The sequence below is a fragment of the Protopterus annectens genome, chromosome 4.part0, assembly GCF_019279795.1.
Source record: "Protopterus annectens isolate FY-2018-M chromosome 4.part0, PAN1.0, whole genome shotgun sequence".
NCBI classification, from domain to species: domain Eukaryota; kingdom Metazoa; phylum Chordata; order Ceratodontiformes; family Protopteridae; genus Protopterus; species Protopterus annectens.
The window spans coordinates 463,498,198-463,511,613 of NC_056733.1; the positions used below are offsets into that span (position 1 = coordinate 463,498,198).

At 46.6% G+C, this 13,416-nt stretch overlaps 1 protein-coding gene across 1 annotated transcript in view; it reads right to left on the minus strand.

Moving 5' to 3' along the window:
- NAA25 (N-alpha-acetyltransferase 25, NatB auxiliary subunit) overlaps positions 1-13,416 on the minus strand; it is a 3,186,723-nt gene that overhangs the window by 914,810 nt on the left and 2,258,497 nt on the right. The gene's annotated exons all lie outside the window — the stretch shown is intronic.

The following is a 13,416-nucleotide window of genomic DNA, read 5'->3' on the forward strand; positions in this document are numbered from 1 at the left end:
GGAGTCAGAGGACAAGATGGTCAAGGGTCTTGACGAAATCGAGAGACCCCTCTCCATCACATTGAAAGCCGAAGGGGAACTGACATCCTGAAAAAGGCCAATAGGAGCAGTCACCCTCTAACCTGACGGGGGAGCCAGAGCCAAGCCTCCAAGCGCCAAGATACAGAGAGGAAGCCTGCGCTCCGACACACTCAGAGCAGACATCAACCCCCTGGATCCGACACCTAGGCTATGGCTCAGAGAGCTTGTCGGATCCGACCTGCTCAAAGTCATAGCCGGCGCGGAGGTAGAAGGTACCATCAGCGCCAACCCCTCGATCAGTCTCTCCTTGGATCCAAGGCCTCCGAAACGAAAGGTCAGATAGGAAAAGGAGTAAATCGGAGTGAAAAAGGGCTGCGTGGTCCCCGCTCTGGAGGGAGCGGGGCAGGCAAGACTCCCATCTAAATCTGGGTGTGGATGAATTTCCACATAAACCTGTCCATCTCCGCTTCACTAAGGTTCTGGGTGGAGCGGGAAGTGGAGGCAACCGACACCGGCCTGAGAGGGCGGTGAGAAGTCTGCATCGGCGACCAGATCCAGGACTCCTCCAGCTCTACAGACAACAGAGTCTGCAAGACTACGGTCTTGGAGAGACAACCTAGATTTAGGTGGAGGGCCAGTTGGACCCAAGCGATCCGGAGATCACTTTCTTGGCCCATCCTCCTTCGAAGATTTTTCCCCATCTTAGAGGGAGTTCAAGTCTCTGAGGCCAGGAGGAGGTAGAAGCAGAAGCTGGGGGCGCAGGGACATGAGTCCCTGAAGATGGAAGAAGGCCCTTAAGTATTAATTTATCCCTCCTGTCCTTCAGTGTCCGGGGATTAAACCCAGCACAGATAGAGTAGGAGGTCTAAAGATGGGCTGCCCCCAGACGCACTATGCATACAGTGTGGCTATCGGCTGGGGAGAGCTTATGGCCACACACTGTACACTTTCTGAACCCTGGCTTGGGAATGTCCAACATTACCCCAAAGCAGGCCCACGCACACACACAAGCACTCAAACCACACATGTTAAGGAAAGGAAGGGTGAAAGTTTTTTTTTTTTTTTTTTTAAAACAGATGACCATGCAAAAGGGGAGGTAGAAAGTAGAGAGAAAAATTAGCTACAGAGAGAGAGGATTTAACCCCAAAACAGCACTTACCACACTTAATGCAGAGAGCTCAGACCACGATGCAGACTACAAGCGGCAAATGATATGGGGAGGAAGGAGACAGGGGCATTATGGCTAAGGGGAGGAGCTTTGAGCTCGGATCAGATGCTGGCTATGCAGCGGAGTCGGATCCGATACAGATCCGTGAACCCACAGGTTGAAGATTAAATGAAGACAACTACTTCAGATCACTAGATTTAGATCCCGTGGTGGAGTAGGATCCTTAAAAGGTGGTTTCAGCAACAGTGTTCCTTTTAAAAAGTACTTACAAAGTTTATGAGAAGCAATGGTAGATGAGGAAGCTCCTGCATTGAAGAGAGAAGCTAAGAAATCTAAAATGTTATCAATAGACGCAGAAAAAGGGTCAATATCCCTGTCACGAGCCCAAAAGGTAAATCTCTCCCATCTAATAGTACTGAGTTTACGAGTAGAAGGGCTTATGAGAAGCAAGGAGCTTCTGACGTACCAGGGAAGAAAGGTTAACTTGCCTGGCAATTAATGGAACTAGAGGAAAGTACAATTGTATACACTTACCACAAATGTAGATGTTCAAGTGTATTCACTGTTGCAGTCATCATATTTGGGTTATCCCTGCCAGGGTAGCCCTCGGCTGCCCCAAATACCAGAGGCTTAGTATTTCTGCGCTGGTAGCTGTCGCTTCAGGACTGTCAGGTCGTCAGTAGTATAAAGCAAGGCAGATGACGCCATTACATCAGTTTTTCTTGTACTAACTTGTCAGGAGCCCCCAAGTGGGAGCCAGGTTCTGGCAGAAGAACCCCCACCAGTAGAAAGTAAATACCAATATGTCTCTTGTAAGGAAAGAGAAGAAAGAAGAGGGGGATGGAGGGAATCCAGGACTGCAACAGTGAATACACTTGAACATCTACATTTACGGTAAGTGTACAAAACTGTACTACGTTCTTCGTGTTTCACTGTTGCAGTCATCACATTTGGGTTGATTCCCAAAGCTGAGGAAAAGGATGGAGACAGTCAAGGAGACTAGGGACTGGCTAGGATGCCCTGCAAGACGGCAGAGGCAAACCTTGCCCTGGATTTGGAGAAGACAGGCAGGTGGGTAATGTTTGGTGAAGGCGTGAACAGATGTCCAGATGGCAGCCTCCAGGATGTCCCTGGTGGGGACTCCTCTGAAGAAATCTGCAGAGGTGGAGGCTGCTCTGGTGGAGTGAGTCCTGACCCCCATGGGGGGAGGCTTTCCATGTTGCTTGTAGCAGAAATGGATGTAGTGTGCTATCCATTTGGAAATGGTTTGTTTGGAGATGGCTTTGCCCCTGCAGCAAAGCTAACTAGCGATTGATCAGACTTTATGAATGATTTAGTCCTGTCTAGATAGAATCGGAGCTATCTGTGCACATCTAGAGAGTGCAGGATCCTTTCCCCCCTTGTTCTGTGGGTTAGGGAAAAAGGTGGGTGAATGGATTGGTTGAGAGCCACACTGGACACCACCTTGAGCATGAAGGATGGGTTAGTCCTGAGGGATACCCTTTCAGCATGGAAGATGATGAAGGGTTCCAGAGCCATGAGTGCTTGCAGCTCGGAGACCCTTCTGGTTGAAGTGATGGGCCAGGAGGAAAGCTGTCTTCCAGCAGAGAAATTTTAGTTCTGCTAAGAGGCAGGTTTCGAAGGGGGGGGGGGGGTGAGCTTTTTCAGCACAAAGTTAAGGTCCCTGGCTGGAGTTTGTGCCCTTCTGGGTGGGCTCAAGTTGCTAGCCCCTCTTAGGAACTGTTTGATCAGAGGGTGTGAGAAAAAGGGGCTGCTCAGTGGGAAAATGGGCAGAGATAGTAGAGGCATGAATTTTAATAGAGGAAAAAGAGAGTCCACTGTGTAGCAGGTCAGCTAACTAATCCAGGATGAGAGGGAGGGAGGGCTGTGCCATTTTGGCTCTATTAGCCTGAATCCAGATGCAGAATATTATTCATTTGTCAGCATAAGACTTCCTAGTGCTGGGGCATCTGGCCTCACATATAACATCTAGAACCTGTTTGCTGAGGTTGGAAGATTGATCAGGGGTTAGGGAATAAGCCAGCTGCCAAAATGAATGTCTGCAATTGGGGATGCATGAATTCCCCCTCCCTCTAGGTCAGGTTTGGAATCTGAGGGAGATGCCAAGGTGGCAGAGAGGACAGGCTGCACAGCAAGGGATACCAGTGTTGGCGAGGCCAGTCTAGAGCTATACAAATTGTCCTTGGTTTTTCCTCCTTTACTTGGTGCAGTACCCTGGGGATGAGTGGTAGTGGAGAAAAGGCATAGATCGATAGATTGACCCAGGGGAAAAACAGGGCATCCACTTTCCAAGCCATGCAGTGATGGCTCCCTGGTGCAGAACTTGCTGAGCTGATGGTCGGTGTGGGAGGCAAAGAGGTCAACCTTCGGGGTGCCACATTTCTGAGTTATTAGGGCGAAGGTTCTTCTGTTGAGCTGCCACTCATGTGGGTCCAAAAGATTTCTGCTTAAGTGGTCTGTCAGAGAGTTGAGAGAACCTGGTAGGAATTGTGCTAACAGGTGGAGTTGCATGGCAGAGGCTGTGTGCCAAAGGGTCATGGCCAGCCTGCATAAAGGGTAGGATTGAGTCCCTCCCTGCTTGTTGATATACCACATCACTGTTGTGTTGTCTGTTTTGATCAGGAGAGCCCCTGGGGAGGGAAGGGGCTTGAAAGCTATCAAGGCGTGCTGGACAGCTATCAACTCTTTTTGGTTGATGTGCACATGGATTTGCTGTGGGCTCCATTGGCCCTGTATGCACCTGCCTTCCAGGTTTGTATCCCAAGCATAATCTAATGTGTCTGTGGTGAGGGTCTGGGTGGCGTGGGGTGGTTAGAAAGGTAGTCCTTTGTTGAGGGAGCATACTGTTGACCAAAGAAAATCTTTTCTGAGGCACGGTATTATAGGTATGAGAGTCTCCAAGTCTTGAGAGTATTGACACCAAATGCTTTTTATGTACCATTGAAGCTTCCTCATATGCAGTCTGGCATATGGAAAGAGTAAAATGCAAGATGCAATGAACCCCAGAGCTTGCAGGATTTTCCTTGCAGATAGCTGGGGTCTGGTGGTATCCTAGGGAGGTTAGTAGGGACTTCACAAAGACCAGGTGCTTGAGCAGCTTTTTCTGGCTGTCTGCCTGAATTAGGCAGTTGTCTAAGTATGGGTAAATCTGGATATTTCTTTGTCTGCAAAAAGCAATGGCCGGAGCCAATCATTTTATGAAAACTCTGGGAGCAGTAGATAAGCCAAAGGGAAGCATGGAGAATTAAAAGTGCTGACATCCTGCACTGAAACGGAGATATTTCCTGCATGATTCCCTGATAGGAATGTAGAGGTAGGCCTCCTTTAGGTCATCTAGGATGGCTAGCCAAGCATCCTTGGAGAGCATGGGCAGCAGCTGCTGGAGGGTGAGCATTTTGAATTCTGGGATCACGAGGAAGGTGTTTAGAATGGATAGATCGAGGATGGGGCGCCAGGTGCCCTGTTTCCTGGGTATCAGGAAAAGTCTGCAGTAGAAACCTTGGCCTTTCTGTCCTGCAGAAACGTGCTCTACTGCCCTCATGGAGAGTAGGGAAAGGACTTGCTTTTGCACTTCTGCCCACTGGTTTGGAGGTAGATCTGGGAACCCTTTTGCAGTTGGAAGGGCGTGGAAAGAAATTTTGTATCCCTGGGACACTATGTTGAGAACCCAGCAGTCATTGGTAATGGTGGCCCAGGTGTTTGCATGAAAAGAGAGTTTTCCTCCTACAGGTAAGTGGAGGTTGGGGTGGGGTGGGGGGGGTGTCACTGCAAGTTCTTACCATAAGGAGGTGGCTTAGAACTCCCTGGTTTTGAAGTGGAGGTAGTCTACTGTGTAGATATCTGCATTCCCTGTGGCTGCTGTCTGGGGGCGTCTGGTTCCCCGGGGTATGGGATGAACTGACCTGGTGGGAGCAGGAAAGTACCAGTGCTTGGAGGGACAATGCCTGCTGGACCTGTAGGAAATCCTTAATTGTCTGCATATATTTTGCTTTTTCCTCCATCTTTTTTAAGACCTCTTCTGTCTTAGTGTCAAATAAGTTGTCTTTGTGCAAGGGGGCATCCAACAATTTAGATTTAACATGGTCTGGCAAGGACTGTTCCTTAAACCATGCATGCCTTCTAAAGACAGAACCGGTGACTGCGGCCCTGCAAGAAGCTTCTAGGGCGTCAAAACAACAGTGCAAGGTGTACTTCGTTACTTGACTTGCAACTGTTTAGATTCTGCACAAGCAGGAAAGGAAGACATTTTTTGTTTGAGGACTTCCAGGTTATGTTGCTGAAATTTTAGCACATGGAACTGACAATTTAGTGCCCTGACAGCAGGAGCAGCTGAGGTGTATACTTTTTTACCCCATCTGTCTAGTGCTTGGGAATCCATATCTGAGGTGGTGGGATTCTTATCAGAGGTTGCTTTAATCCCTTTAAGCCCTTGAGAAATTACCTCAGGGTCAGCAGTAGGACTTTTAAAAAGAAATGTGTGCGAGTCAGGGACTCTAATACCCAGTCTGTTTTTCTGGGTGCAGGAGGGATGGTGTCAGGAGTCAAGTTGGATTCCAGGAAATCATCCTCCACAACATCCAGGACTGGGGGGGGGCAGGGGTCTGTGCTGTGGAAGACATAAGAATTTCCTGAGTCTCTTTTTAGACTGAGGGCAGTCCTGATTTTCCCATTGGAAACGCTCCCTTAAAGTGTGAAGGGTTTCCCCAAAGGAAATATCCTCTGGGGAAGAGGCTGAAGGAATGGAATCCTCTGCATCAGAATCCTCATAAGCAGAGAAGGGTAGCATGTCTTCATATTCAGCGTCATCGGACTCCTGTTCAGACAAAACTACAAGGGACAGATCTCTCTTTTGGAAGGGGTAGCTTGGTTTCCCCTGATCAGCATAAGGTCCTATTGCCATTTTAAGCATTTGAGACTGAGCCAAGGAAGCAGGCGTCTGAGATTGGGTCATCGGTTTCTTGGGTGTGGTTCTCGGCATGGGCCTAAAAAACTTGGTAGTTTTAGAAAGAACGGTAGATGTCAAAGAAGTCGTCTGTTTGTGTCGAGAATCAGTAGTGCGAAGGACTTCTTCGGAAGCCGGTGCCTGCTCAGTGGCTCTGGACCAATCCAACATAGAGACGATCGCAGGATCCTTAGCCAAAGAGTTTTGTGGCATACCGGACTCCGAAAGGGTCATGGCAGCAGCCTGCAAATCCACTGAAGCGGGCATCGGGGGCTGCGAAAGTGCCTCATTGAGGACTGGAGAACTGACGACTACCTTAACAGAAGCATTGTCGGTAGATTTGAACCTGTGCGGTCTGTCTCTGTCTTTATGTTTTTTTTCAAAAGATCTGCTGTCGGATGGCTTACTGAAACCATATCAGAATTCGAGGACTGTAAGCGAAAATATCTAGCTACAATAAGGGCCCGACGATGTATAGTTCTGGCACTGAACAAAGCACAGAAGCAACAGCGGGGGATGTCGTAGTCTGGGTCTAAACAAATGACGCAGTAAGAATGAAAGTCTCGGTGTGGTATTTGCTTTCCACAGGCGAGACAATTGTTAACTTTTTCTGATATCGGTTAGTGCAAGAAAAAAGGATCCCCAATGGGGTACTTAGCTTTAGAAGACTTCAGCTTCAATTCGGAAGATGAAACTTGGGTAGCGGCCAACTGGAACTCGTGCGAACTGCTTCTGCTTCGGGTTCCATGGCAAGAAAGACTGATGTAATGGCGTTGGCTGCCTTACTTTATACTAACGACGACCTGATGTCAGTTCTGAAGCGACAGCAACAGACGCAGAAATACCAAGCCTCTGGTTTCGGGCCGGCCGAGGGCTTCCCTGGCAGGGATAACCCAAATGTGATGACTGTAAGAGTGAAACATGAAGAACATCCATGATGTCAGCTTGAGATTCAGGATGTTTGGATGAACTAATCCCTCTGGATGGGACAGAAGGTCTGGAGCCGGGTCCAGAGTCCAAGGTCATGGAATCAGATAAGGCCAAAGAAAGGGGAACCATATCTGTTGATGCCAATAAGGTGCAATGAGGATTAGTTTGCTCTTCAGCCTGAGAGTTTTCTGTATGAATTTTGAGATTAAAAGTATCGGGGGAAAGGCATGTAGGATTCTGGGGGGCCAAGTGTAGAGAAGAGCGTCTCTTGGTGACTTCCCCAGAGGGGGGATTCAGGGCAAAGCACTTGTTGTTCAGAGGCAAGTCAAAAAGGTTGCAGCAAGGCTGGCCCCACTGACGGAAAATCTTTTCCATCACCTTTGGAATGAGAGACCACTCGTGAGGCAGGAGAATATATCGGCTCAGTTTGTCTGCTATGCCACTCTAACTCCCTGGAATATGCATTGCTATCAGAAAGTGATTGGAAGAGGTTGCCACTGCCACACATTGAGTGCTTCTTGACAAAGAGGGGTAAGACTTGGTTCCTCCCTGTTTGTTGATGTACCAAACTACTGATATATTGTCTGCTTGAATTGCAAATGCTCCCACAGGAAGAGCAGTTTGAAAGTCTTGCAACACTAAAATCATCTCTCTTAGCTTCAGAACATTGATATCCAAGTGCCTTGGACAGTCTTGCCCAGAAAATGACCTCCCAACCTATCTGGGAGGGGTCTGTGTTGACTATGGCCTTGGGCTCTGGACGAAGGGGCTGCCTAGGAAAGTTTCTCTGGAATGTATCTACCAAGGTAGATCTTTTCTGCAATGACTGGTGATCAAAATCTGGTCCGACTTGGGTTGGCACAGCATTGACCATTAAGATGGAAGCAGCCACTACAGAATTCAAGTGATATCTTGCTACAGGAACTAGAGTTATTGCCGCTGCCATGAAACAGAGCCTGTAAAATTAGATGAAGGGTACTTTCTTGCTGTGGATTATTTTTTGAACCCGTGTTGTGATTTTCTGAAATGTCACAGGAGGAAGGAATGCTACAGATGTTGTCATATTGAGTACTGCCCCTATAAACTCTAAACCCAGAGTTGGAGTCAGTTGAGATTTTTCTTAATTTATAGCTTTTCCTAAGTATGCACGTCTGGAAAACGTAATCCTTTGCTTCTATCAATAGATGCCTAGTTGGAATGGTAATAAGCCAGTCGTCCAAGTACAGAAACACCCAAAATCTTCAGTATTAAATGAGCTACTACCTCTGCCATACATCTGGTGAACACCCTGGGGGGCTGTGGTGAGACCAAAGGCCAATGTCCTGAATCGGTAATGACTGGCTCCCAAGCTGGAAGTGGAGGAACTTTCTGGAGCGCTTGTCCATTTTTATGTGATAACACGCATCCAAAAGATCGAACACAACCAGTCATCCTTTTCCAAAATCGGAAGAATGGATTGTACTGTGACAATCCAGAATTTTGTTTGTCGAACTGATTTGGTCAATACACACAGATCCAAAACTGGTCCTCCTATCCTCCCATCTATTTTGGCACTAAAAAGGAGTAATTTCCAGATTCTTTCTGGTCTTGTGGGATGACTTGGATGACTCTTCTCTAGCAGGTTTTGAATTTCTACAACTGCTGGTTTCCTCTGACTGGGTAGAACATCAGGGATTTTTTTTTTTGCATATGGGGGATGAAAAGAAAATGGTATAGTATAACCTCTGGAAATGATCCTCTGCACCCCAAGAATACGTTACATTTAGCCAGACATTTTGGTGCAGGGATAGGCATCCCCCTGACAGTCTCCAGAAGACAATCAGGCCTCCTTTCAGGAACGCTGAAAGGGCTTTACCCGGGAAAAAGTCCCTGAAGTCCTAGTTCTGCGGACCACCACTGCCACATGGACAGCATCTTCCACGGTACTTCCCCCCCCTTTCCCTGGGAGAACTGGCTCCACTTGTGTCCTAGAAAGGCCCTTAGGACTTTTTGAACCACATCTTTCCACTGCTCCTCTGATTCCTGGAAAATAATCTTTGGGGACTGGAAAAACGTACGTCTACAGCAGAAAGGGTCTTACCATCCTTCTCACACCTGAATAATGCCTCTCTAACTTTTGGGCCAAACAGAAACAATCCATCAAAAGGTGTAATGACGAATGAAGACTTAAATGGTTCTGCAAAATCAAACAGATGCATCCTGGCATGTCTCCTTATGGCTACACCTGAACCCGCCGCTCTGGTGGTCCCTTCGGCTGCATGGGCAATGAGCTTCATGGATGAATTGGACAGACTCCAGGGTAGCTAACTGGGAAGCTACTTTTTCTTGGACTCCCTCACCTCAGTAACAGCTCCTGCCAAGGTATTTGACAGGTTCTTGATCAGAACCTTCTGAAGTCTTGTAAAATGAGCCAGGAAATTCTCTTGGGGATGAGTTCAATGGTGTCTGGTACCTTCCATGTTCACTTTGAGATCAACTGAATGAGCTTCATCAGCAGGTGGAATCACCCGAGACGTAGAGGGGCAAGTACCAAAAGCCTGCAGTTAATCAGATTCCTCTGAGGAAGGATTCTGAGAATTCCAGTCACCCTTCTGTTTCAATATTTCTAGGATGTCTCCAAAGAAGAAATCATCAGGGGGGTGGACCTTGGGGACTCTTTCTCCATCAAAATCAGTGCCTTCCGTGGTCAATTCCTGTGGGGAATCCAAGTGCTTCATCTTGCACTTCTTCTGAAGAAGGTCCTTAGGGGAATAGTTTGGTGAGGTATCAGAAGAGGACAGAACCTATATCTGAGGTTCCTGAGGATTTGGCACTCGCTGCCCCAGTGAAGACACAGGTCGAATAAATGAGTGTGAGGAAGTATTTGCTCTGAGGTGGAAGGGGCTGAATGAATGACTGCAGTAAAGGCTCTCTCCATTGTCTCGAATACATATAAGTAATCCAGATCTCCCAGAAATACCACTGGACAGCATGAATGAGAAACTTGATTTTGAAGCCATGGAAGTGGGAAATTTTTCTTCCACATGTCTTGATGAGCTTAGAAGTCATACAGCCACAGATCCAATTCTACAGAAGCTCAAGTACCTTATCAAACAAGGATGGCCGTCAAACCAATCTAGTTTACCCTCAAGAAGTGCAACCTTATTTTCCTTAGAGATGAGATTTTGTCTGACAATGGTATTATCATGAAAGGTCTGAAAGTTATTGTTCCAATGTCCTTGCAACAACAGTACATTACTATCTTGCACTGCAGTCACCCAAGAGCAGACTCTACCAAAAGAAGGGTGACAGGACTAGTACTGTGGCCTTCTGTGTCACAAGACATTGACAGAGTGGCATCATCTTGCTCTGTAATAAACAGTACTAAGTTGCATCAACAGAAAGAACCACTTCAGCTAAACCAGATTCCTGAACTACCTTGGCTGACAGTAGCTACCAACATTTTCGAGTGGAACGGTCAACATATTACTTGGTGTTAGACTCTTAATCAAAGTGGTTTGAGCTTGCTCTACTTCCTAATCTAGCATCCAATACTGTCATTACTAAGATGAAGCATCGTTTTGCAGTCCATGGTAGTCCACAAAAAGTTATTTCTGACAATGATGCATAGTTTACAAGCTAACAGGACAAAAAATTTGCTGAAGAGTGGGACTTTGCTCATGTTACAAGTAGTCCAGAGTATCCACAGTCAAATGGTTTGGCAGTCCATGCAGTTCAAAGTGCGAAACAATTACTAGAGAAGTCAAAACAAGACAATAGTGATGTTTTCTTGAATTTCTTGAATCTCAGAAATATTCCTCATGATAAACACCTTGGTTCACCTGCTCAGAGACTTCTGTTGAGACAAATCAGAACCACGTTACCAATTTGTATCAAATTATTAGTTCCATGTGTCAACGACAACAGATCAGTGAAAGCCAATCTGTTGAAGAACCGTTTATCCCAAAAGTCTTATTATAAGACCAGCAAACCACTTAATCCATTACAAGGAGGAGATGTAGTGAGGATGCAGACGCCCCAAGATTATGATCGGAATGGAATCGTGAAGAGCATTTGCTCAGAGCTGAAATTGTACATTGTGAAATCACAAGGAGTAGAGCTTAGGCAGAATCAGAGACATCTGATGCCGGTGTGCGAGCCTATACCACACCACAGAGTCTGTGAGAAAGGCCCTAAATCTCCGGGTGAGTTGTCCAGTGGTCCATTTCCAGAGGGCATCCTGAAATTCCTGGTAAGATTTGTTCACCAAAGACTGTCCCTATTGCTAAACAGAGTTCAGATTACTATATTACTAGATCAGGTTACATTTCCAGACCATGTTACAGATACAAAGCAACTTGGACATGAAAAATGTGTTTGTTTCTAATGTCAGTATTATCGCATGTCTTATTCTAATGTCATTTCATTTGAGGGCAATCTACTAAAGAGGGAAGATGCAGATCAATGTGTATTGTATGTCTTTAAGTAGTTTCCAGGGGCTTGCACAAGTGTATAAATACCGAAAATATGCGAGCCTGACTGCCATTTTGAAGTAAGCTGTTGCGATGTAAGCATGCAAGTCTGTGTAGTCTCTCAGTTAATCAGTTTGTTTATATTTTGTAATGCTGCTATCCATCCTGATGTGTTTCTATCTAATAAAGCATATAAACGAACTACCCCACCTGTTCATATTCTATATTAGAGAAAGATGAGAGACAAATGTGTGAGGAGTATACCAGGTGGCTGCAGCACAAATCTCATCTAATGAATGTCGTGCTAAAAAGGCAGCTGACATAGCCACAGATCTAGTGGAATGAGCTCTGAAAGGTCCTGGTAAAGTCAATCCCTTAGAGGTATAAATTGTAGCCATACATTGAGAAATCCAATGAGAAGCTGTAATTTTGGACACCGCCTGACCCAGTCTGTTAATTGAAAAGGCCACAAACAGTTGATCAGACGTGCAAAAGCTCTTTGTCCTATCTAAATAGAATTGCAATTGTCTATGTACGTCAAGCGTGTGCAGCATATACTCTGTTATTGGAACAGTTAGGAAAGAAAACTGCCAAGCGAATGGTTTGATTCAAACTTGTTTCAGTGGGCACCTTGGGTATGAAGGAGGGATTAGCCCTGAGAGCCACTCTGCCTCTGAAAATTCATGTACGGAGGCTTGACAGAGAGAGCCTGCAATTTAGAGATTTGTCTTGCTGATGTGATAGCCACCAAGAAGGTGCTCTTCCAAGACAATAACTTAATGTCGCAAGTTGCAACAAGCTGGAAAGGACTCTGTGTAACAGACTACAGCACACAAGAAAGGTTCCAAGGAGTAGGGAGATCTCTGACAGGATGCCGAAGCAGGAAGACACCTTTCAGAAAAAGGCCTTACAAAGGTGAGAAGAAAATGTAGATTCATCACTAAGGTGAAAATTAAGAGATGGCCGCCAGCTGCAGTTTCATAGTGGAGAAACTGGCTCCATCTTGAAAGAAAATGAGAATAAAATGTCTGGAATGGGAGCTGAAAAAGGAGTCAGATTCCGCTGCTTTGCCCAAATAGAGAATCTTCTCCATTTACTACCACAGACCTTTCTGGTGGAAGCCTTCTGACAGGGCCTGAAGGATGATTCTAACGTGAAAGGCAAGCCTGGGCTGGTTTAAAATTACGGGAAGTGGACAAACCACGTGGTCAGACGAAGAGTCTGAAGGTTTGGGATGGGAAGATGAGAAGGGTGAGATATGAGATCTGGAAGGGGATCCAGTACCCAAGGGGGGGGGGGGTGTCTTCAGATAAGACCTGAGGAGAGGGAAACTACACCTGCCGAGACCAAAAGGGGGCAATGAGGATCAAGAAAGCCCTGAGACATCAAGCTTTCTGAAGTACTCTGGGAATGAGATGTATAGGAGGATAAGCATAACAGACAGGCCAATCGCGAACTAGAGCATCTCTGGGGGACTCCCCAGCTGGGGAGGATCAGGTTGAAGTACCTGCTGCATTTGTGATCGAGAGGGGAGACAAAATGATCGCAGGTTGGTTGACCCCAGCGCAAGAAGATCTCTCTCCACGGAGGGATTCAGGGACCACTCAGGAGGAATTAAGATAGCTCTGCTGTGCTTGTCTGCTAGAAAGTTGGTCTCCCCGGGAATGTGCGTTGCAAGGAGAATGCGCCCTGAGGACATAGCCCATTCCCATACTCTTGGGGCCTTACGACAAAGCAGATAAGAACGTGTGACCCTTGTTTGCTGACATACCACACAATCGTCATATTGTCCGGTACCCGGAGGAAGGGACTCCTGAAGGTTTGCAATGAGAGGACGACTGCTCTCATCTCCAGTACATTTATGTGCAACTTGGTCTCTGTGG